Source organism: Pimephales promelas, chromosome 15 (genome assembly GCF_988280905.1).
Source record: "Pimephales promelas chromosome 15, fPimPro1.hap1.1, whole genome shotgun sequence".
NCBI lineage: Eukaryota > Metazoa > Chordata > Actinopteri > Cypriniformes > Leuciscidae > Pimephales > Pimephales promelas.
In genome coordinates, this window is record NC_142783.1 from 28,443,073 (window position 1) to 28,465,716 (window position 22,644).

The 22,644-nt window shown below is 38.0% G+C and overlaps 1 protein-coding gene across 2 annotated transcripts in view; it reads right to left on the reverse strand.

The window, feature by feature from the left end:
* The window catches only part of rnf144aa (ring finger protein 144aa), a 451,897-nt gene that overhangs the window by 345,064 nt on the left and 84,189 nt on the right, over window positions 1-22,644 (reverse strand). Inside the window, exons 1-2 of one of the 2 annotated variants that reach the window (XM_089120490.1) lie at window positions 13,239-13,361; window positions 10,127-10,262 (exon numbers count right to left, since the gene is read on the reverse strand). The gene's annotated coding sequence lies outside the window, so the exon portion shown is untranslated. Of the gene's footprint in view, window positions 1-10,126; window positions 10,263-13,238; window positions 13,362-22,644 lie in introns of those variants that run through there. The other variant, XM_089120489.1, reaches the window with a different exon arrangement.

The window sequence follows — 22,644 nt, forward strand, 5'->3', positions numbered from 1 at the left end:
AACTCACCGCAAACAACAGCTTTTGAGATTAAAACTCGTCACAACAGCCCACTGCTGGGCAGATTATGAATATCAAACTGCATATTCAGGAATGTGTTGATGCACTGTCAGCTACTGGCAGAGTGAAAAATCCCTGCTGTCTTCCTAAATGAGAGTTTTCTGCATATATTCTTCTGTAATGGATTTTTTTTTTCCAGAAGCTTTAACACAGGGAAGCAGTGGAAATTATTCACTTTAATGATGTCCAGGTGAATGCTGTCATCAAATTAACTCAGTGTAGACAGGGGGTGAGTGTGTGTTTGTACATTAAGTAATTAGAAGTAATAGACTATGGTAAAATCTCACAAAAACAAATCAACAGAGAAAGGACGCAGGTTTAAACAAGAACCCAGAACTAATTAGGGCAGTGTGGAGAATCATATTAAGACAAAAGGACAATCCATAATCGCTCTTATGACATAATAGATCAACCAGACACAACCTTATTTACAACAAACACACAAACAGAAACACGCAATGCTCAGAGGGCAAATTTACAGAGGATGCTGTCATTCTCAATGTGTCTGCACTAATAGTCTAGTGGGCATTAAGATTAAGCATAGCCTAATCGAAAATGTTTACAGACTCAGGGATCAGATCTTTTGCCTCTCTAAAGGCTGGCCCACACACACTAAATGATTTTTACAAGATTTTCAAAATGTGAGACAAAAAAAAAAAAAAAAAAAAATCTTGATAAAAACTCCAGTGGTCAAGCGTGACTTTAGGGTAAAAAACCATGGCAGATGAGAGGGAATAAAGAAATTGTGATAATAGTGTTTGGATTTATTTTTACAGAAAATGTGAGTAAAAAAAATTAAAATCCGTCAGATCACTTTCTGATTTGGTGTTGTTTCATTCCGCATGATAATCTACAGCAGAGTGTGTGCGAGTTTGTCCTCTGGTTCCCCCCACACAACAGGATTTCTGATCGTACATATTCAACATGTTGGATATTTATGATTTGAGATCGGCTAAAATGTAATAAGGCAGACTATTTAACAGACATATTTTAAAGACAACAAAGTGGAATATAGAGTTATGCTCCCTAACGAGTGTCACACAATACCTTTAATATCTTTATCCTGGCCATTATCTTTGCAAATCAAGTGATCATCTGCAGAGATAATTCCCTTAAAGGGACACTCCACCCATTTGCATTAAGATTTCCATTGTTAGAAACCCAGTCATACTATTGAATGGTCGTGCAACACTCTCTCATTTTCCCCTGAGACGAGAGAAATCCGCCATTTACCTTTATCACTTCCTCCTATATGACGCAAAAAAATCGTCATTTTACGTCTTTGTAGGAGGAAGTGTAAGAGGGGGATTTCTGTAAAGACTACAAGCACTAGTTCCCACCCTTTCAAACCCGCCCATATTGGGTTGGACCTAATGCACTAACAGACCTATCAGATCAGTGCCAGTGCGTTTGATTTCACCGGCAGAAAGTTTTTGAAAATATGGATGAAGGTACTGAATACGCAGACGGATGCATTATGGATAGGGTTGGGTACCGAAACGCGGTGCCAATAGTAAACGGTAATAACCAGACCGACTAAGAACGAACATTTCGATGTCTGACTCTCTCTGAGGCACACTCTCTCTCTCCCTTGTGCGTGCAGGAGCACAGTCTGTCTCGCATGCGTTCTCTTGCTCACTCGCTCTAGATTCTGGGAGATTTTAACTAATTTGCGGGCATCAGGGAGCCATTATCAATATGCAGGAGACTACCGGAACGTCTGATAGTGAGGAGATTAATAAAGATGCCGAAGACAAAACGCTCCAAGGTTTGGCTGCATTTCACGTGTAAAATTACGCGTCAGAATAAGTGTACCGATTGTCTGAAGCCCATATAGAATCACGGCAATCTATTGGCTGATGGCGCGGGCGCCTCCTTGACATTCTATTATATTAGCGTGCATTATCTAATTTCATTATGCGTAGAGTGGAGCTCAACTCTAGTCTACAGTAATGGGCGGAGTAGTGGGAGTGGCCTGCGGAGCTGAGTGGGGATTGTTGTCTACAATCACTAAAGCGCTAAAAAGTAATTTTCTGCCTTTATCGGCCAAGGAGGACCCAAATGAGAAATTTATGATACTATTCTACTACATATATGACCCACTTTCAATACATATTCATGTCTCCACCGGTGGAATTACCATTTAAATGTACTTCACACTCATGTTTCTCCAAACCTGTATGACTTACTTTATTCTGTGGTACATGCAATATATATATATATACAGTGTTGGGGAAGCTACTCTGAAACTGTAGTTTGAAAAGCTACAAGCTACTCGTAAGTTAAAGTAGTTAAACTACAGTCAAGCTACTCTTTTGGAAAAGTAGTCAGCTACACTGCAAGAAAAAAATATACATCCAACGTAAATGGCATGTAGAACATTTTCTCAAAAATACCGATTGAACTTGGACAAATAAGGCCATGGGTAATTAACGTTAGTTGTTTCTCCATCCTCCAAATCTGCTGTCACATCTTGCTCCATCATCATGTGTGTGTCAACACACTTCTGTACGTCAGTGAACTGTTTTGCCGCAGATGCGTGATTAAACAACAGGTGGCGGTGATGGCAAAAAAATGAGTTTGTAATCTAACAAGAAGAAGAATATCCTAGCATCGCGCTGATTCGCGCAGGCTCGACAAACACAATGTAGCTTTTGCTCGAGCTACACCGCTACTTGCTGCAAAAAGTAGTTAGCTACTGGAAAAGCTACTCTGTTTAAAAAGCAACTGAGCTACTGCCAAGCTACTTAAAAATGTAGTTAAGTTAGTAGCTTCGCTATTTGTAGTTAACTACTCCCCAACACTGTATATATATATATATATATATCTAAAGGTGCAGTCACTTTAATAGAATTTCTGCATGATTTTCTTACACAGAAGTCAAAACAAGCAGCTTTCTGTTAGTCAATGCTGTGAACCAGTTGCAAAATCTGCTGGGAAATATTTCTCTCTCACACAGAATTTCTTATCATACAGATTCCTATTGAAATGACTGGATTTCGAAAGCTAAAATTCACAGAAACGTTGGTAAATGTGACTGCAAGTCTATGATAACAAAAACTCATTGGTTAGCCAACATTCTTTAAAATGTCATCTTCTGTGTTCCTCAGAAAGAGTAAAAATCAAACAAGTTCGGAATGATGTGAAGGTTGAATATTCATTTAAACTTGCTCATTGTAATAACAGCAACCAATCAAATTAGAGCTTAGCAGATCAAGAAAGTGAACCTTCAGAAAATCTGTGGCGATCTGTGGATTTGAAGTCCCGTAGCACAAAGAACACGCTCTAACCGCTAGGTCCCTATTTCCTGTAAGATAATAGCCATCACACACCATTTTGCAAAAAGGTCACAAATCAACATCACTTTTTAAAACGATTTTACGTTTTCTTGCAGATAACATAAACGTTCCTGGCAGAGGGCAAAGGTTTCCATGGCTGCAATTTGAGGCATGCCATTTTCCTATCAAGCTTTTTACAAACAGTGCTGGTGTCAAAGTGAGCATTTTCCCCCCCATTTCACCATTCTAAAATGATGAGCCACCTCTATGACAGTATTTCCACCACTTTCTGGATTCCACATTTCAGGCCTTCAAAGTGAGCGCTCCATGGATGTTATTTCGATCTGTAGAAAACTGCCTTGCAGGTTCAGTTCTGCTGAGCTGAATTCGGACCGTTCTGTAAAGAGTTCTGTTCCGCACATCTGTTCGCTTGTCAAGGCCAGAGTTCTGCTGTTAAATCATCAATCCAGGATGAGCCACTGCACCAGAACAACTAGAGCTTCTCATCCATGCAGCACAGCTACCTCCCTTGTCAGAGTCTCCTTTAATATGAACATAATTAAATTTGCGTGGATATTTCTGCACGCGCTCTCCTGCCTAATGTACCCAGAAAGGTGGAGGATGACTGGAGATGGGATTCAACTTCTCATTAAAGACACAATCCCTCCCCCTTTTGCAGAAATGTATTTTTTATGTTTAGGAGCACATCTCCCCGAACTGCACACTAAGCACTTTAAGACCACTGATGAAAACACTCTCTCTGCATTCCTAGATATTAAATCTATATTTAAATACATGCAGTGGGTGCCCGCGATTGTCGGCGGTGGGACTCGCTCACCATATTAATGGTCTTAATTTAATCATCCCCAGATCTTGGAAATTAGAATGTGTCAACATGAAAGAATAAATAATGGGAGGGGGAAAAAAAAAAAGTGTGGCAACTCATTTCAAGACTTTTCAAAAGGGGGTGTGGTAGGCACATTAACAATTCTAATTAGATTTGCCCAGGGTAATGCTGTCTTTAACTTCATCAAAACCAAAAAAAAAAACGTCACGTTCCCCTCATCCCCCGAATCTGCTGATGTTCATTTAACCTGGAGTTAATTGAAATAACACATGATATTCCTAGAGGGAGTAAGGCAGATGGGGGAGACGGTTAAAGGACAATAACGCTTTAAATTATTTGAATTTAATTTGATTTTTTTTTAACTAAACTTGCATACTGAAGGTTTGATCTTTCATGGTTTAACCCTGCTTGTGATGCCAAAATTCATAAGGCAGGATGCCATTGTAATACCTAATATGCTGCCCACACAATTGCGTGACCCCAACCTCCATCTCTCTTGTCAGTGGACTCGGAGCAATCGCCACACAGCTTGGCCACTGATGGCACACAAGCCGTGAACTTGACAGAGCATGGACAGAAGCGGGTGGAGGGCGAGATGGATGTTGAGTGGGCAGGGCCTCAGATGTGCTACGGGGGCCCCAAGGGTCTGCTAGGAAATGAGATCCCCATCAGTCTATGACTCTGCAGATGCTCCTCGCATCTCCAGCCTTCATGCTTCATTATGTACCAGTATGACACGTAATAGTCACATTTGCCCTCAGTGAAGAGGACTCATAATTATTTTGTGGAATGAGTTAAGTATTCTGAAGTATTCAAGCTTCAATATTTCTCTTTAAATGATGATTGGGAGGTGAAGTAAAACCTTTTTATTTTATTGTTATTATTTTTATCTTTTTTAATTGCTCAAAAGATCTCTATGCAAAAAAACAATTCTGTTAAAATAAATGATGAACTGGTGGATTGCCAAAAACTGTGAAAAATAATTATATATAATAATTATATCCGTATATATTATTAACTGATAAATGTTAATATACACAGCCAGTCGAATGTTTTAAATAATTAAGATTGTTTTAATGCTTTTAAAGAAGCCGCTTATGCTCACTAAGGCTGCATGTATTTGATAAAATAAATAAATAAATAAATAAATAAATAAACATAAAAAATAGGCCTAGTCATTATTTAAAATGTTGTTATGAATTCTGATGGATCATCAGAATCTTAAGACTGGATTAATGGCTGCTGAAATTTCAGCTTTGCCATCACCTGAATTACATTTTAATATTTAAATAGAAAATGGTCACGTTTAAATTGTATTTTTCCAAAAATTCCAAAGCTTTGACTAGCAGTGTAGCAATTCACTTGAACAACAAAAATCTGCCTTAAAATTGTTTACTAATATATGAAAGTTTGCTTCTCACATGGAATAAAAAAATAATTGCTACTTTTTTTATTTCACAATTCTGACGTGTTTTCTCTCAATTGCGAGCTTACATCCAGCGATTCTGAATTTAGCAAAATATATCAAATAAAAAAAATTCTAAACCAGCAGATGACATGATGATACAATTAATCCCAATTAACCTAGATTATACCATTCACATCTATAATCAGACAGCATACACAAACAAAACCTCATCATGCTAACTGCATGTCCCATTATAATGTAATAAACATTAACTCAAAGCCTACAATGTAAAATATGTATACAAATGCATATAATATGCATAACTATTACAAAAACAACAACTACTTGTTTATTATTACAAGCATGTATATTATTTTCACTGTATGTAAGTTGAGTCCCAATGAGCAAGCTTACTGTAACTTTTTCTGTCATCACTGAATCATTATTTCCCTGTTTATCACTGAAGCTGCTTCAAAACAATCTGTATAGTATAAAGCGCTATAAATTAGTGACTCGACTTGCTTAGTTAGTGCTATCCAAACAATAAACAACATATGTTAGAAACACTCATTTGGAAGCATGCATGACAACATCGATTGACAACAGACATCTAGAGTTTCCTACAGTGCATTACATTCAGCCTGTTGTAAATGTTCTGGGCGTCTAGAGATTGTGATCAGCTCAGGGCAGAGGCAGAGCAAAGATGCGGTCTGACTCCATAAAGTGGCAGCCGTAAAGCATGCCTGGTGCTCTGAGCTCATAGAGTGAGGTCACCCTTACACACATGCTCTCACACACACTTTACGTCCAACGATTGATAGCTGGTGTCTTCTGCAGGCAACATCAGTGCACATCCCATTGAGCCGAGATGTAATTTTATCTATTGCCAGAAGCAATTCTTCCCCCTCCAAATATCTAATTACTGTGTAATTTGCTGCCATTTTGATATGAAATGCAAAAATGATGATGCTTAAGAGTAATGAGACATTAATTCAGAATCACTCCAGATAGACGTTTCGGGTGCTTTTCTTTGTGATAAGCCATGCAGTGGGGGATATTATGCAGCCTTAATGTAGATCTGCTTATTACAGTAATTTGTATGGGCAGCCTGTGTTTCATCCCCATTTTTTTTTTTTTTTTTTTTGTCTCTTCGTTTCTCATTAACATTTTCATGATGATTTGTTGGTTGTCTGGATTGTCCCTTTTTTCCCTTACTCACTCTCCTCCTTTTTCTAAACAACCAAGCTGAATTATTATTACAACAAAGAAGTAGTGTTAGAACAACTGTAGAATGAACTGTGCATAAAATAAAAGTATGTAAACACACAAACAGAAATTAAAGTCCAGGACTGTGAATAATGCAGGGGAAGTCATTATACAGTCTTATTCCATCTCTCTCTATTACACATGTGTGTGTGTGTGTGTGTGTGTATATATATATATATATATATATATATATATATATATATATATATATACACTGTATATGAAGTAAAGACTTCCTTGGGAAAAGGAAGTAAAGACTCTTCCAATACTAGACAAGATCTCATGAGTGAAATTAGGAAAGACAATCATCTATGAAATATTGGCTGTGAAAACATAAGCATACCCTGTCTGAACAAATGACAAATGACTGAATTATTCATCATATATAATCACGACAGCTCAGTCAAGAATTCCACTTACACGTCTTCCTTGACATTTTAGCAGAAAACACATAATTAATACTAGAATAATTGATTTGAAGAATTCTAGGTCCAACATATAATTGGACATTTCATTAAAATCCTTGGAATATTAAAGTACAGCTATAGTCACACTGAATTTACATAATAATACAAGACATCATAAAATGTTCTGTAGGAATATATAGGAGTATAATGCGAGAGCTGAGACATATTCGATAAATGACAAATATGTTCTTGAACAAACAAAAAACCAAGTGTGAAAAAGCATCTGGATAAAAAAGAAAATACAGTTAGCAAGTTGTGACTGTGTTGAAGGCCAGTGAGGTTTTTTTGTGTGTTAACAGGCCAGTGAGTTTGGTCATCTTGTTGCCTGGTAACAAGCCTTACGATTGATAAAGAAAGCCCAATTTAGGACTACTTTCTGTAAAAATCGATATGACAGAGCCAACATGATGATTTGAGATTGACGAGCCAAAGCTACCATTAGTCGAGCAAAGCCAGAATGAATTCCATCTGAGAGGTATTACAGGGTCTGCCTTCCGCATTTACTCTCACACTGTTGCCTCAAATTAGGAGAGTTGTTATCTCTTAATATTTACTTATTGTGAAATTAAGTTTTTTAGCGCAGACTGAATAAAATGTCTATGCACATCTGTCCATGCAGTCCTTCTGTGGGACACCTACAGTAGTGGACAAAGAGCACAAACCAAGTACTTGAGTAAAACTATAGATACCCTAATACAATATTACTCCAGTAAAAGTATCCCTTTTCAATTTTACATGAGTAAAATAGTTTTGCTTTTGACTTTATTACAAAAATAAAAACTTGGTTAATGAAATCAGATGACCACTATGGCCACCATAATGAATCTAACACCACTATCTATGTCAAAGTAAATGATAAGATATTGGCGAACTGTTAGTAATGGAATGAAAACAAATGCGTTTAATCTACACCAAAACTCCCATTTTCTTTTATCAGCCACTGAACTGCTTTATTTACAGATGAACGACTAATTTAGATGATCTGGCTGGTCAACAATGATGGATTACCTTTAATCACAGAGCCATTTATGAAAAAGCGGAAAATATAGCACATCTGACCTTGAGCTAAAAACTCTCACATCATAGTAGTGTAGCTCTGTTGCACACTTGGTCAAAAACCAGATGTGCTGCAGTTAGGTCAAAATGGTTACAAATGCCTAAAAGAAGCGCTATCCTATTTGAGTATGGCTCCAAGACCACATCAAGTGAGCCCATAAGCCGAGAGAGGTGGAAACCCCACACCTCTGAGCCATAAGCAGAGCTGCTGATGGGCAGGAATTTGGACCCTGTGAGCCTACCCAGAAAACTAGCGACAGGAGAGGAGGAAGAAAAGGAGAAAGAATAGGAATTGGCAGCATGGTGCGAACAGACTCTGTGTATCACTGTGACCTGTGCTGACACCACTGTCATCACGTCTTCCGTGAGGCTAGAGGAAGAGGGGGGTTGAGTGAAGGGAGGGGGATGTTTTCCACTATAGCCAAGCGGGTGGGATGGTTCAAGGCAACCCAGCATGGGTGTAGAGGAGTCATACATGGATGAATGTTTGATTTAGTGGCGCAGTTTTAGAATTCACATACATTGTTGCCTGGTGGTCTGCGGTGCCACCTGTCAAGAAGTTATGTAAAAAGATTCTCATTCGTTTAGGTCATAATAGAATGTTCTAATAGATTATTGTGGTCAACTGGATGTTTTTTTTGTTTTTTTATGTGAACTCATTTCACCATTATCCAAGTTGCTTACTTATGCCTACCGCCCAACTTTGGGGATAGGCCACGGAACAAGAGCTCTCCAGTCGCCTCTTAAACTTCTCTAACTATCCCAATGTGTGCCTAGCATCCAAGTGTCAAAGTGGCCTGATGGTGAAACTCCATGGCATTTAACCTTATTGCATCCAATGGCATCACAAGACTACATTCATTGTTGGAGTTGTAGGAGAGTTTAATGAGTGAGACGCATTTCATTTGTAATCTAATTATTGTATTAGAAAAACATATCAGGGTAGTGTTGAAGCATTTAGTAACATGCCTTTTACGAAGTCTTGATTTTGTACTAGTACTAGAATATGTTTTCGTGCTTGATTGTTCAAAAAACACATTATTTATCACATATTTTACATTATTACAGCCCCTCTCTCCCCATTCTGGTTGAACACGTAATTTTCGATGAAGCCCCTTCTTCCAAAATACGAAATGTGCTGTGATTGGTTAGCTAGTCCAGTTTGTTGTGATTGGCAGCGCTTAGTGTGTATTCAGGAAACACCCCTCCATAACAGCAAGCTATAGGCTACTCAGATGCAAATATTTATCATGGCGTCAAATTCAAACCTTTCCGAGCCTGATTCAGACCCTGACAATGTTAACGAACAACACGATTGTGCTGAATGGATTTCATGCAGAGACTTTGCAAGCACAAAATCATAGTGGTGAACAGTCTTACAAATGCAAGAGAAGACCTTGATTAGGTGGTTCAGATGTGTTTAACTAGGGCTGAGTAAAACTCCTAGAAAGTTGTCCTCAAGAATTGGACATCCTTTGTTTACATATTCAAGCCCAAGACTTCAAGGAACTTCTCCAGGTTCCCTAACTTGTCTTAAAGTACGGTTATAGAAACATGTCGATGTAGTAAAATCAGAGACCCTATTTGCAAAAATGGTCACAGAAACTGCATCTGAGATGCAAGTTACAACATTTTGTAAAAGACTATCTGTCTCGGCCGGAAACTTCTGATTGGATAACCTGGTTTGTAGTGGTTTATATAAACTGGGCCAATAATGGCCCTTCCTTAAACCTTAACTCCACTCACCTGCGAACCTTTTTCCCCCCAGATCTTCTCTTTAGAGTGTTACTGCTTCGGTGTTGTGTAGCCAGGTTATGCAGAGGAGCCTCCACCATCAATCCAGCTGAAGAAGTCACTTGAATGAGGCCTGAGACGTTTTAAGCTACAGAGAAACAAAGAGAAACATGTCCGGTTGACTAGAATGATATATTACAACATATGTTATAATCTGAAATCCTAGACAAATCCAGCACTACAAGTCTGCCTACGATGTCTGGCATTTTGTATCTATGAGAAGCAGATATCAGTGTCAGTGACCCCAGTACCCATTAGTTCTCAGTCATTCAGTCCATTGAGGCCACAGTAATCCCACTCACAGTCATTCACAGCTTTAGCGCAACACTCATCTCAGTTGCGTAATCTATCAATTGATTAGCCTTCCATCACAGAGCAATGCAGTCATCCAGTGCCTTCCCTTCACTCTAAACAATGATGAGGTAATCAGTCTAATCGGATCTCTATATCCCCACATTCCAAGGATCTGGAGAATTTTTGCAGAAAGGTAATATCACCGGTCATTTTCATCATCTGACAGTGGTTCGAGCTCCTGGTTGATGTGGTTATTCATTGTGCCGCATACTTAGATGATGTAATTCACATTAAAGTGACTAAATAAGTGAGCTGAAGGATAAAATGGCAACTTACTGAGGAACAGTGGGGGCTTTTGAGACTTCACACCACTTATTAAAATGTGCAAGCTCATGAGATAAGCATACATGTCATCATGATGGTATTACGGAGTCTATGTTTGCAGAGAAATGACAGCGTGATGAAGTAATATGATTTATCAGCTACTGCACATTTGTAACTGAAGCCTCAAGCCTTGGAACAAACTATTGGCTCATCCAACAATCTGTCCAACAAAAGAGTCTCATCTCTGTAAAAGAGAGAGACTAGACGACAAGGTTTTAGATTATAAGGTATAAGGGCACAAGAACGGCTGTCACTGTCTTCGAGTCTCAAAGACGGCACAGGGACTGTGGCTCGGCTGTGCGCTCACAGACTCAATATCCGAGACGGCAGACTCAGTTACTGGCACGGTTACATCAGTGCTGGCATGGGCGGCACCGACTGAGAGGAGACATTACTCAGCACTATCCATTTCCCCCAGCGACGCACACTGATCTGCAGATATTAGCATGATTACATTGTGAGATAAGGTGCTGATAAAACATCACATCATGTTTCCTTCTTCACAGCACGCTTATCACTCCCAAATGCAAAACCAGAGCTTATCTGGACAATTAATCTTATTGTTTTATGGTAAATGGAATTTACCATAAAAAGATTTTTGACGGCAAGTAATTTGAGGTTTAATAACAGTAAAAAATCCCTTTGAATTCTGAAAAGGCCTGAAATTATAACAATTACATAATGAAATTGCTTGACATTTATCGATTGATAAAAATTTAGGTTACACTTTATTTTTATGGTGACAATACACAAAGTAATATTAATGAACTAGATGCACATTTAGGGTTAAGGTTAGGGCTTGGTTTAGGGTTAGTTACAGTACAGTAGGTGAAGTGTTAATTTTGAAAAATTAAAAATAAATCATAATAATCAGGGTATTGACCTTATGTAGGCCTGCCCCTTTTCAGCACTGCGCTCGTTGTCTTTTGACTCTGTATTTTCACAGCGATCTTGCAAAGGTATGAATGGACTGCTCGTAAAAAAAAAAATTCCCGGTCAACATTTAAGACATCTGCTTTAAAATGCTTATGATAAACATTACAATGCTCATGATAACTTTTGGTAACTCTACAATAAGTAAATCCACTTCAACAGCTAATTAATCCTCGACAGCGATGCCATAGAAATATACAGAGCGACCGCGAAACCGGAAGTTCAAAGACAATATTCTAAAGATGACGGCGCCCATGGTTTCTCTGGTGCATAAGGTCTATATTTTCCAAGTAGTATTTCTTCAAGTCAAAAGAGTGTATCATATGCCCTGACACCTTATATGAAGTTAAACAATTGCTCAACAATAAACAGGAAGTATTGTATTAACATTAGTCACCAGTGACATGCAGATTGAAGGACTGTGTCACATTATTGTTTTTTTTATCTCACAGCACAAGCACAGACTCTCAGTCTCCCAGCAGCTGCTCTCTGCCTGATAGCATCTATTCTCCTCTCCACACGCTGCTTACTGCTGCAATTGATGCCGAGGTGACCGACAGAATACAAGGAATGAATCCCCCGCTTGTAATCTGAACCATGAGGTCGCATGCATGCTGGAGTTATCAGCACCATGGGAATGAATTCAGCCTCGTCAGCTGAGGGGATGGACAGAGACTGTCTTTAGCCAAAACACTGAGGGACAGGACAAAGAGGGACCGCTTCTGACTGAGCTGTTCATGAACTTCTAGAATAGAGCTCTGTTGCTTTACCCCGAGGAAAAGTCATAAAAAAGGAGAGGTGGAAAAAAAAAATGAAGAGCGTGTGATTTCCTTTGCATAATTAGTTGCAGTTGAATTAGAGCCTGGGACAAGAGGTTTCTTATGAAACATTGAAGAATAGATGCTGAGATTGTACAAAATGACACAGATTTTTGTGCTTGGGATTTTTAAAGGTCCCGTTCTTCGTGATTCCATGTTTCAAACTTTAGTTAGTGTGTAATGTTGTTGTTAGAGTATAAATAATATCTGTGAAATTATAAAGCTCAAAGTTCAATGCCAAGAGAGATATTTTATTTAACAGAAGTAGCCTACATCAAAAAGCCCATTTGAACTACATCCCTCTACTTCCTTCTTTAATGACGTCAGCAGAACTGTTTTTTTTTTTTTGTTTTTTTGTTTTTGACTAACAGGTCCGCCCACAGGAATGCTTCCTCAACTTGTGCACTCCTTATAACTTACTGTGTTTACTCAGCTCTTACAGTGATTTTCTGAAGTAAAACTGACGTTTCATCTTTTGTGTGATGTACAATAAACTTTCTTAAACTCATCATTTGATCATCATTTGGACCTGGTCAGAAACAGCAGACTTGTTGTAGGCGATTAATAAATAATGAATACATACAAGCAGATGACAAATACGTTATGATAACCGTAATTAAACTACTAAACTATACCTGTTCCATCTCTATACAGCACTCTGACTCTGTAGGGATTATTGTCCGACTCGAAATGAACACTGTTACTGGGAGTTTCTGATATTATCATCATTCTGTGAGATGAAATTGTCCTGAGAGACTGAGCGCGAGCTCATGAAGCTCCGCCCCCTGTGCCGGCAGCAGCAGCAGCTTATTTGCATTTAAAGGGCAAACAGCGCATTTTTTCTGAGCCCCAAAAAATGACAATTTAAACATGCTGTAAAAAATTATCTGTTCATTATTTAGAGCTGAAACTTCGCATACACATTCTGGGGACATCAGAGACTTATTTTACATCTTGTGAAAAGGGGCATACGGGACCTTTAAAACCAAAATGAAATGCCCATTCAAATGTGCCTCCTGGAATTAAAAAAAAAAAAAAAAAAGTTGTATTTGATCATTAAGTATGATTATTGTACACGCACACACATTGTGTTTTCATGGTTTATGGAGACTTCCCATAGAGACATTGATTTTTGTACAAACTGTATATGCTTAACTGTATATCCCCTTACACTAAAGTTACCCATCACAGAAAACCTGCTGTGTTTTTTACATTTTTAAAAAAAAAAAAAAAACATCACTTAGTATGATTTATAAGATGTTTTGCTCATGGGAACCTGTACCCACAAGGACAAGGATTTCAGATATTGCCCCTCTTTGTGGGGATATTTTGTCCCCATAATGTAGGGTTTACCAGGCAACACACACACACACACACACACACTGAAAAGTGTTTAAAACGCTTTGGCTGAAATCACTCATTCAGATGTCCAAATCTGTGCATGACACCCTTGACGACTAATATTTCACAATCAGAATATCTTAAAATAATTACTTCATGTTGGGTAAGGAGATGCTGATATACTCCATCTTTAATAGCAATTGTCTAATTAACATATTTTCATTACCTCTTTGAATGAATAATTTAGTGCCATGTTATAGTCATTAACTATTCGCTTTTAGTACAGTGATGGATTTAAAGGGACACAGTGTGCAATTTGGGCTTCAATCCACTGAAATGACATGAATAATTAGCAGGCAACCCTTTAGTCATTGTACACTTGTCAAATGCTTTAAAATCAGACTGTCGCCACTCTTAGAACATCCAAAGGGTTCAATTAGAATCACATTATGAAGGCCGGTGCTCCAGATTGCTGACAGTTAGATGTTGTGGACTGGAGGTATATAGATATTGAATTTCATAGTATTATACAGAAAGGACACAAACTAATAATAAAAGAACGGACAGGATCAAAGAATGTTGCAAGCTTGAATTGTCCACATGGGCACCACATGCCAGTGCTAACCACTACACCATGGGTCTGACTACATATTTGAACTTTATTCTTATTGATACCAAAGATACCATCTTGATGTTTTATGGGGACATTCCACAGACATAATGATTTTTAAACTGTGTATCCCCTAAACCTATCCCTCACACAAAAAAAGTTTTGTATTTTTAGTAAATAAATAAGCTGTTTTCTTCATGCCATGGGGACCAAACAATGTCCCCAAAAGGACAAGGATTTTGGATATTGCCATCCAAATCTTTGGATATTGCCACCCACACAAACATTTGGAATCATTAACTTAAAAAAAAAAAAAAAAATTTTTGGAAGCTCACCAAGACAATAAAAACTTTATTGCAATATTATGCAATATTATGAAATATTACTACAATTTTCTAATATAATTTAATATATTGCAATTTTATATATATATATATATATATATATATATATATTCATTATCCTTAAGAAATCAGTATATTGTGCTGAACTGGTGCTCTACTATCAATTATTTTTGGTGCTCAATTATTAATAATGGTTCTTATTAATATCAATGTTGAAAACTATTTTTGATCCTTAATATTTGGTGGAAACCATGATTAAAAAAAAAATCCCAAAATTATTTGATGAATAGAAAGTTCAAACGCATTTATTTAAAATAGAATATTTTGAAACAAGTGTATCATTGATGAATAACATTTTTTTAAATCTTATCCACCCATTTTAAATAGTAGTGTTATCACGGTTGTGTTAAAATCGTTTTCAACATTGATAATATCTTTCTTAACTTCAAATATTTACTATAACGTGAAATGAACAAGCTCCACCAGCAAAAGTCCTCCATCAAAGCCATCATATGTGCCACAATAGAGCTTATAAAGCAAGATTTCTCTCAGCCCTATGACAGACCATAGTGCCTTGGCCAGGGACCATATTTCCTTCTTTCTTAGAAAGAAATATTTGCCAAATATCTCAATTATGTCAAACTAGCCAAGCTGCCAGAATGACTTACAGCTCTGAGCTCATGACAAACAGCGGGAGTGACGGAAAGCGGGCCGCAGACACTTAAACACACGCACACACACACACACACGACATCCAACCAGTCCCCGCCTGTTTTTAGCTACGTCATTAGCCCTGAAACACACTCGCTCGGCCCTCAGAAGTCAGTGAGGCCTGCCCAACCGCTGTACAGGATCTACCTACAATAACATGTTCTATGTTTTCTGCCCCCCACCTCAATCACCCCCTACAACTTGTTCAAAGTAATGAAATTCCTCATTTGAGGCAGGCTGACAGATGGATTGGAAATCAAGAGCTGCAGATAAGTAATGTTGTTTTGATGCTGAACTGCATCTGATTGATTTGAAAACTCTACCGACCAAATGATGTTTTACCATCCTGGATGGGGAGCAACGCGTGTAATTTAGTAAGGGCTTTTTTCACGGCGCTTGGATTATTGCGGGACAGACACGTTTGTGTGCGTGTGTGCCTGTAAAATCCCTTGCAGCTTGACAACACGGAACATGTTTTCCATCTATTAGAGCCATATATCATTATCACGCAAACAGCAAGAGAAAGACCTTCAAGGAACACCATTGCAAATTATACGACAACTGCTTATTTTTATTTTATACTTTCAGTAATTGAATTCTCAACCAACAACTTGACCTTACAAAATGAGAAAACATGTTTGAGGTTTTGTGCTACTGGATGTTATTATGGCAGTGGTTCTAATTTTAATTTTACAGTATTGGCCTTTCTCCATCACGTGTAGGTTTGACTTAAGGAAGCTTACACGAGCTCTTTAGATCTGATTACACAACAACGGCCATTTGCTCAAGAGCCAAAGATATTAAAGTACCAGTTCCTCACAGAGACACGTATTGAAAATCCACTTTAAATTTCCCTCTGTTAAAGTAATAAAATTATTGGAGTATTGATTCGTCTTAAATGCTATTAAAAGAGATTCATTCACAAGCACATGTTGTGTGGGTACATTTAATTAGTGTTAGTGGGTTGACAGCAACAGTCCACTGGTCTTGTCTATTCCACATGAGATGAGTTGCTGTGGATGGTAATATAATCTGTCAACCCTTGCTGACAGAAGACAGAATTTTAAAACAGTCTGAGCTCTTGAATGATTGATTATCCCAATACATTTTGTGGAGGTCATATTGATTTGTTTTGAAAAGTAAAACTCCTGGAATTAGTGAGTTCAGACGTTTCCCCTGAGTGACATATACATTCAGCCTGCCTCAGCCAAATATGAAAAATAATATTCTTATGAAACCAACACTGAACACGGGAAAAAAATTTTGCCTGCACCTGCAGTCTAAGTTATAAATGACCCAAACTAATTCCCATGAAAAAGGGAGGGGGGTTGAAGAAGAATAGATTCATTTTCAAATGAACGAGGTAATAAATCTAAGAAAAAAAATATTTCATTATATTGTCATCCATTGGACCTTTTAAATGGAAGCTTGTTTCCACCACTGAATAAATCAGTTTAAAAGATAATTGAGACTTTATATCTTTCAATTCTGACTTTTTCTCACAACTTTTTCTTAAAAATCTTGTAATTCTGACTTCTTAAAGGGGTCATGAACTGGCTTTTTAAATTTTATCATATTGTTGTCTGAGGTCAACTTATGACATTCGCTTGGTTTTTGCATTCAAAACATCAAAATGAACAAGTACTAGGCTATTTTGTACCCTAGTTTTGAGCCTAGCTGAAAAACGCTCGGTTTTTATGGACGTCTCGCATTGAACACTTGGAAGTAAACGCCCACTGCTGTGAGTGGATAACAGTTTTGCATATTATAATGAGTTTCAACTCACTCGTCGATGCACAACGGGGAAATAGTTTTGAAAACTTCCAATGCAACTTCCTGCACAAAATTGTGTATTGCTCGGTAGCTCGCTCCGTTTTGTTGTTATTTAGCGGTGGGCGGGGCTAAACCAGCCGTGTTGAAGTAGGCGTTGATCTTCTTCTGCTGGGGTGGTGTTCATAGTTCCCCACTTTGAAAAACGAGTCGTTTGCTGAGCCTGGTGTCAATAAAAGTTTTTATTTGACTAACAAGGACGATTTCAGTTCTGAAACTTACAGGATATTCTTATAATATGATAACCTCTTAGATGACAAAAGCTCAAGGAAAATTTGATTTCTCAGTTCATCGCCCCTTTAAAATTGTGAGATTTTATGTTTTATTTTATGTTGCATGTTTTAAATTGTGAGATATAGCCTAAACTCGCAATCGCATGGTCAATTGAAAATGCAAGGTCAGAATTGTGAGGGAAAAAAGTTAGAATTTTGAGTTTATATCTTGAAATTCTGACTGTGTAATACACAATTGCAACTTTATATTACACAATTCAGACTTTAAAATTGCAAGTTTAGGCTATTTCGCACAATTCTGACTTTAAAACTCACAATTGCGAGTTAATGTCACAGACGAACGGACGGACGGACGCATGGATGGATGGATGGATGGATGGACGGGGCTGCATTCGCACCTCTAGAAACTATTGAATGTTAAAGCATTGACTAAACTCTCTGAACAAACAGATTTAATTATCCATTGTAAACAATGACAGTGTAGACAGTTAAAACTTTTTACGGTTCAGTTTTGCATAACTCGCATTAGTCTGTGGCCATTCCCTTCAGACAGCCGTCACAGAGCTCACTGAACGGATGGGGGAGTTTGTCAAAGCCTGCGGGGCACTATTGACCGATCCTGTTTGCTGAGAGGACTCAGAACAGGTCCAACTAAACTTATATTACAGTGGATCAATACATACTGAGATGAATTCAACACTGTGCTTATCCCTCAGACCACTTCTGCACTCTTAGTTTCCCAGAATGCGACAACTGCGCATAATGGTTCACAGTGGTGTGATTTAATGCTCACTTTCTATCCATTTAATACTGAGATCTGCAAAGACACAAGGGACTGGAATAAGAACAGGCGGGAAGATGAGGCAATACTCCCAAACCTAACAGACAGTGTTGTCTGGAGCCAGTGACTCACTGTTTTATTTTCATAAACGGGCAAATGCAGTGTGTAAAATAAGATTATCTCAAACTACGATTACGTAAGGCTGATGCTCATCCGCTTCGAGACCTGATTTACTCACTATTGAATTAGAAATTATTTACAAATGTCCAAGAAAGACACTTATTAAGTATTATGTGTCCTGCAGAGGAGTATGGCAAATCTTAAAACAATAAAATTCTAACCCCTTTTGGAAATTTGTAAAAGTTAAGCCATGACATGATGCACTTTTTTTGCCCACATCCATTCCCTTTATAAAAAATTGCAATGATAATTAATTAAAGCTACAATGATTTGAATGGAGCTCATCTAAGCATGTTTTTAATATTTAAATGTAAATTAATTTTGACATTTACTCATTATACAAACATACACACATACTGTATATATATATATATATATATATATATATATATATATATATATATGAAGAGTTCAGATGCAAAAGCCTCTAAGTGCCATTTGAAATTTTCTTCTAAAATGATCATTTTTATCAAGCTTGTATATTTAAGTTCAGTAAATGGCATTGAAGATTACCTATTAATTGTCATTTAAGTGAAATTACTGAACTTAAATATACAAGCTTTATAAAAATGGTCATTTTAGAAGAAAATTTCAAATGGCATATAGAGGCTTTTGCATCTGAACTCTTCATATATATATATATATATATATATACAGTGCCCTCCACAATTATTGGCACCCCTGTTTAAGATGTGGTCGAGGACTTTTAAAAATTCTCCCTTTTTTTTAAACAACATAGAATCCAAATGCAAAAAAAGAGAAAAATCCAACCTTTTATTTAAGTACATTACTTTGGTGGTAAAAAAAAAATGTAAAATTTAAAAAAATAAAAACTTCAAATCATGTGTCCCACAATTATTGGCACCCCTGATGTTAATACTTTGTACAACCCCCTTTTGCCAACAAGACAGCATCTCCTCCTATAACATTTCACAAGATTGGAGAACACAGAGAAACTTTGACCATTCTTCTTTGAAAAATCTTTCTAGATCATCCAGAATCCTGGGCCCTCTCTTGTGCACTCTCCTCTTTAGCTCACCCCACAGGTTTTCGATTGGATTGAGGTCTGGGGACTGAGATGGCCATGGGAGGACCTTGAGTTTGTGACTGAACCATTTTTGTGTAGATTTTGCTACACGTTTTGGATCATTATCCTGCTGAAAGACCCAATGACGACCCATCTTCAGCTTTCTGGCAGAGGCCATCAGGTTTTTATTTAAAATGTCCTGGTATTTCAAAGCGTTCATAATGCCATGCACCCTAACAAGGTTCCCAGGGCCTTTGGAAGAGAAACAGGCCCACAGCATCACAGATCCTCCACCATACTTCACGGTGGGCATGAGGTACTTTTCGGCATACACATCTTTTGTTTTACACCAGATCCACTTAGAGTGTTTGTTGCCAAAAAGCTCAATCTTAGTCTCATCCGACCAAAGCACACGATCCCAGATGAAGTCCCAGTGCCGCTTGGCAAACTCCAGACGTTTACGTTTGTCAGTGTTAGTGAGAAAAGGCTTTTTCCTAGCATGCCTCCCAAACATCTTGTTGGCATGTAGAGAGCGTCTGATGGTTGTTTTGGAGATTATGTGACCCCAAGATGCCACTATTTGATGCAATTCTGTGACAGTAAGCTTAGGAATTTTTTTACTTTTCTTAGCATCCTCCTCACAGTGCGTTGTGGCAAGATAAACTTGGGACCTCTTTCAGCCTTGTTTGTCACTGTTCCTGTTGTTTTAAACTTCTTAATGATTCCTCTAACTTTGGATACGGGCAAGATAAGGTGAGTGGCTATTTTCTTGTAGCCATTGCCTAACTTATAAAGGTCAACACACATCTGCCTTACTTGAATGGTGTGTTCTCTTGTCTTTGCCATGTTGACAAATGGGTAAGAGAATTAGGCCTCTGTGTCATGTCATATTTATACCCCAGGGAAATAGGAAGTCATGAATTACTAATTAAAAGTTCCTAGATATCCTGACCAACATTAGCAACTACAGAAAATATATATATATTTTAAAATCAATTACATTTTTCAGCGGAATTGTTAGGGGTGCCAATAATTGTGGGACACATGATTTGAAGTTTTTATTTTTCTAAATTTTTACATTTTTTTACCACCAAAGTAATGTACTTAAATAAAAGGTTGGATTTTTCTCTTTTTTTTGCATTTGGGTTCTATGTTGTTTAAAAAAAAGGGAGACTTTTTAAAAGTCCTCGACCACATCTTAAACAGGGGTGCCAATAATTGTGGAGGGCACTGTATATATAGTAGACAACATCATGAATCATGCAATTAACATGCAGTGATATTGTTGCAATTGTGCTGCATTTGCACCACTTAATTTCTTAAAACATGTTAACAGTGTTTCTAGAAACACACTGAATAAATAACAAATGTGACCTACAGGGGGCATGTGAGGTGACAGTCAGTGGAACGAGCATGACTGTTATCATGAATATGAAAACGCTTCTCAGTGATCTGGAGAATTAAAATCCACCCCTGTTCCTCCTTTGGAAAAAAAAAAGAAAGAAAGAAAGAAAAAAGCACTTTCCATCAGCACTACCTCATTCTCGGTGCCAGAGTTGAGTGCCTCAGCTGTCCTGCTGTTATGTTCCAACAAGCTCTAACTACTCTATAATCCAAAATAACGGCAGCTTTGCGGGGCCTGACAGACCCTGTTTTGAGCTAATGGTCACTCTGTGAAAGGGTAATGTAATAATTTCGGTAGAAAGAGAGTGAGGAGAGGTGTGGTAGGGGAATTGCGTGAGGAGGGGATGGGGGTTGATTTAATCTCTTCCTGTCCTCTCTGGTCCCACCTTTCTGCCTCATGTCCGACAGACATAAGGAAATGAGCAGATTAATCGAAATTAGATTCTCTCACCCCACTTAATGCGCAGTGGCAGTCAGCGCTGAGCTCACGCAGGAAATGAGGCGCTCCAACACCTTAAATTCAGGTTGATTACAGATGATCTTAGAGCTCGGGGAAGCTGCAGATATCCAGCATATTCTGTCTTGGGCTACTGTAGGTTCAAACATTCATGTTACTAACAGGGAACTTCGTCTGTTGGGTAATTGAATTGAATTGCGCAAGTAACTTATTCATTAAGTGCTTTTACCATCTGCATTATCGTGGTGGTTATCAGTATATTTTAAGATAAAATGCAGAATTTGATAGTTGAAGTGTAGTCATATCAATTAACAAGGGATCTTTATTAGGTTTTGAGATTAAAGTTATAAGTCCTTGACACAGAGTCGGAGGAAGCAGGGCACTTTCTACACTCTCTTTAAAAAAAAAAAAAAAAAAAAAAAAAAGAAGTGTAGTCATATCCCTTAACACAGTTTCCCTGTAACACAGTCTCATCCCAAGAGGTCATACAACTGATGCTTTTGACCATACGTCAACATCTGACGTTTTAGGGTACCCTTTAACGTCAGTTAGATGACGATCCTAGGTCAGGGGTAGGGCTAGGATTAGATAGCATCATCTAAAGCCTAGTTCACACTACGTGATTTTAAGCCCGATTTGCAAATCGTTGAGTCGCCGACAAGTCAGGGTGTTATCGCGTGCAAATTGTGGGCGATTAGCGGACGATTAACGCTCGCCAATCCGTTAGTGTGAAAGAGCCAACAACGCACCAAAGACAGCTCGCAGACACCTCGCAGACAGGTCACCGAGCTCAGAAAAATATCTAGCATGCTAGATATCTCGAGCAGTCGCGCGACTCAATCTCAGTGATGTCATGAGTACAGCCAATCATAGCAACGCATGGGTTGAGGACACCAGGTAAATCTTACTTTTTCTTTTCTTTTTTGCATTTTTTTTTCTCAGAGCAGATCGTCGAGCAAACAGTGTGCAGCACTAGTTTCTGTCTGACGTCCATATTCGCGTGTTGTGTTCTTCTCTGCAGTTTCGCGTCATTTCTGGTTCGTTTTATTGCGTGGTTTTTCGTGACAAAACATGGTTTCTAGACCAGATAGAATCGTGTTGTTGTCAACTCGTTATTTGTTAG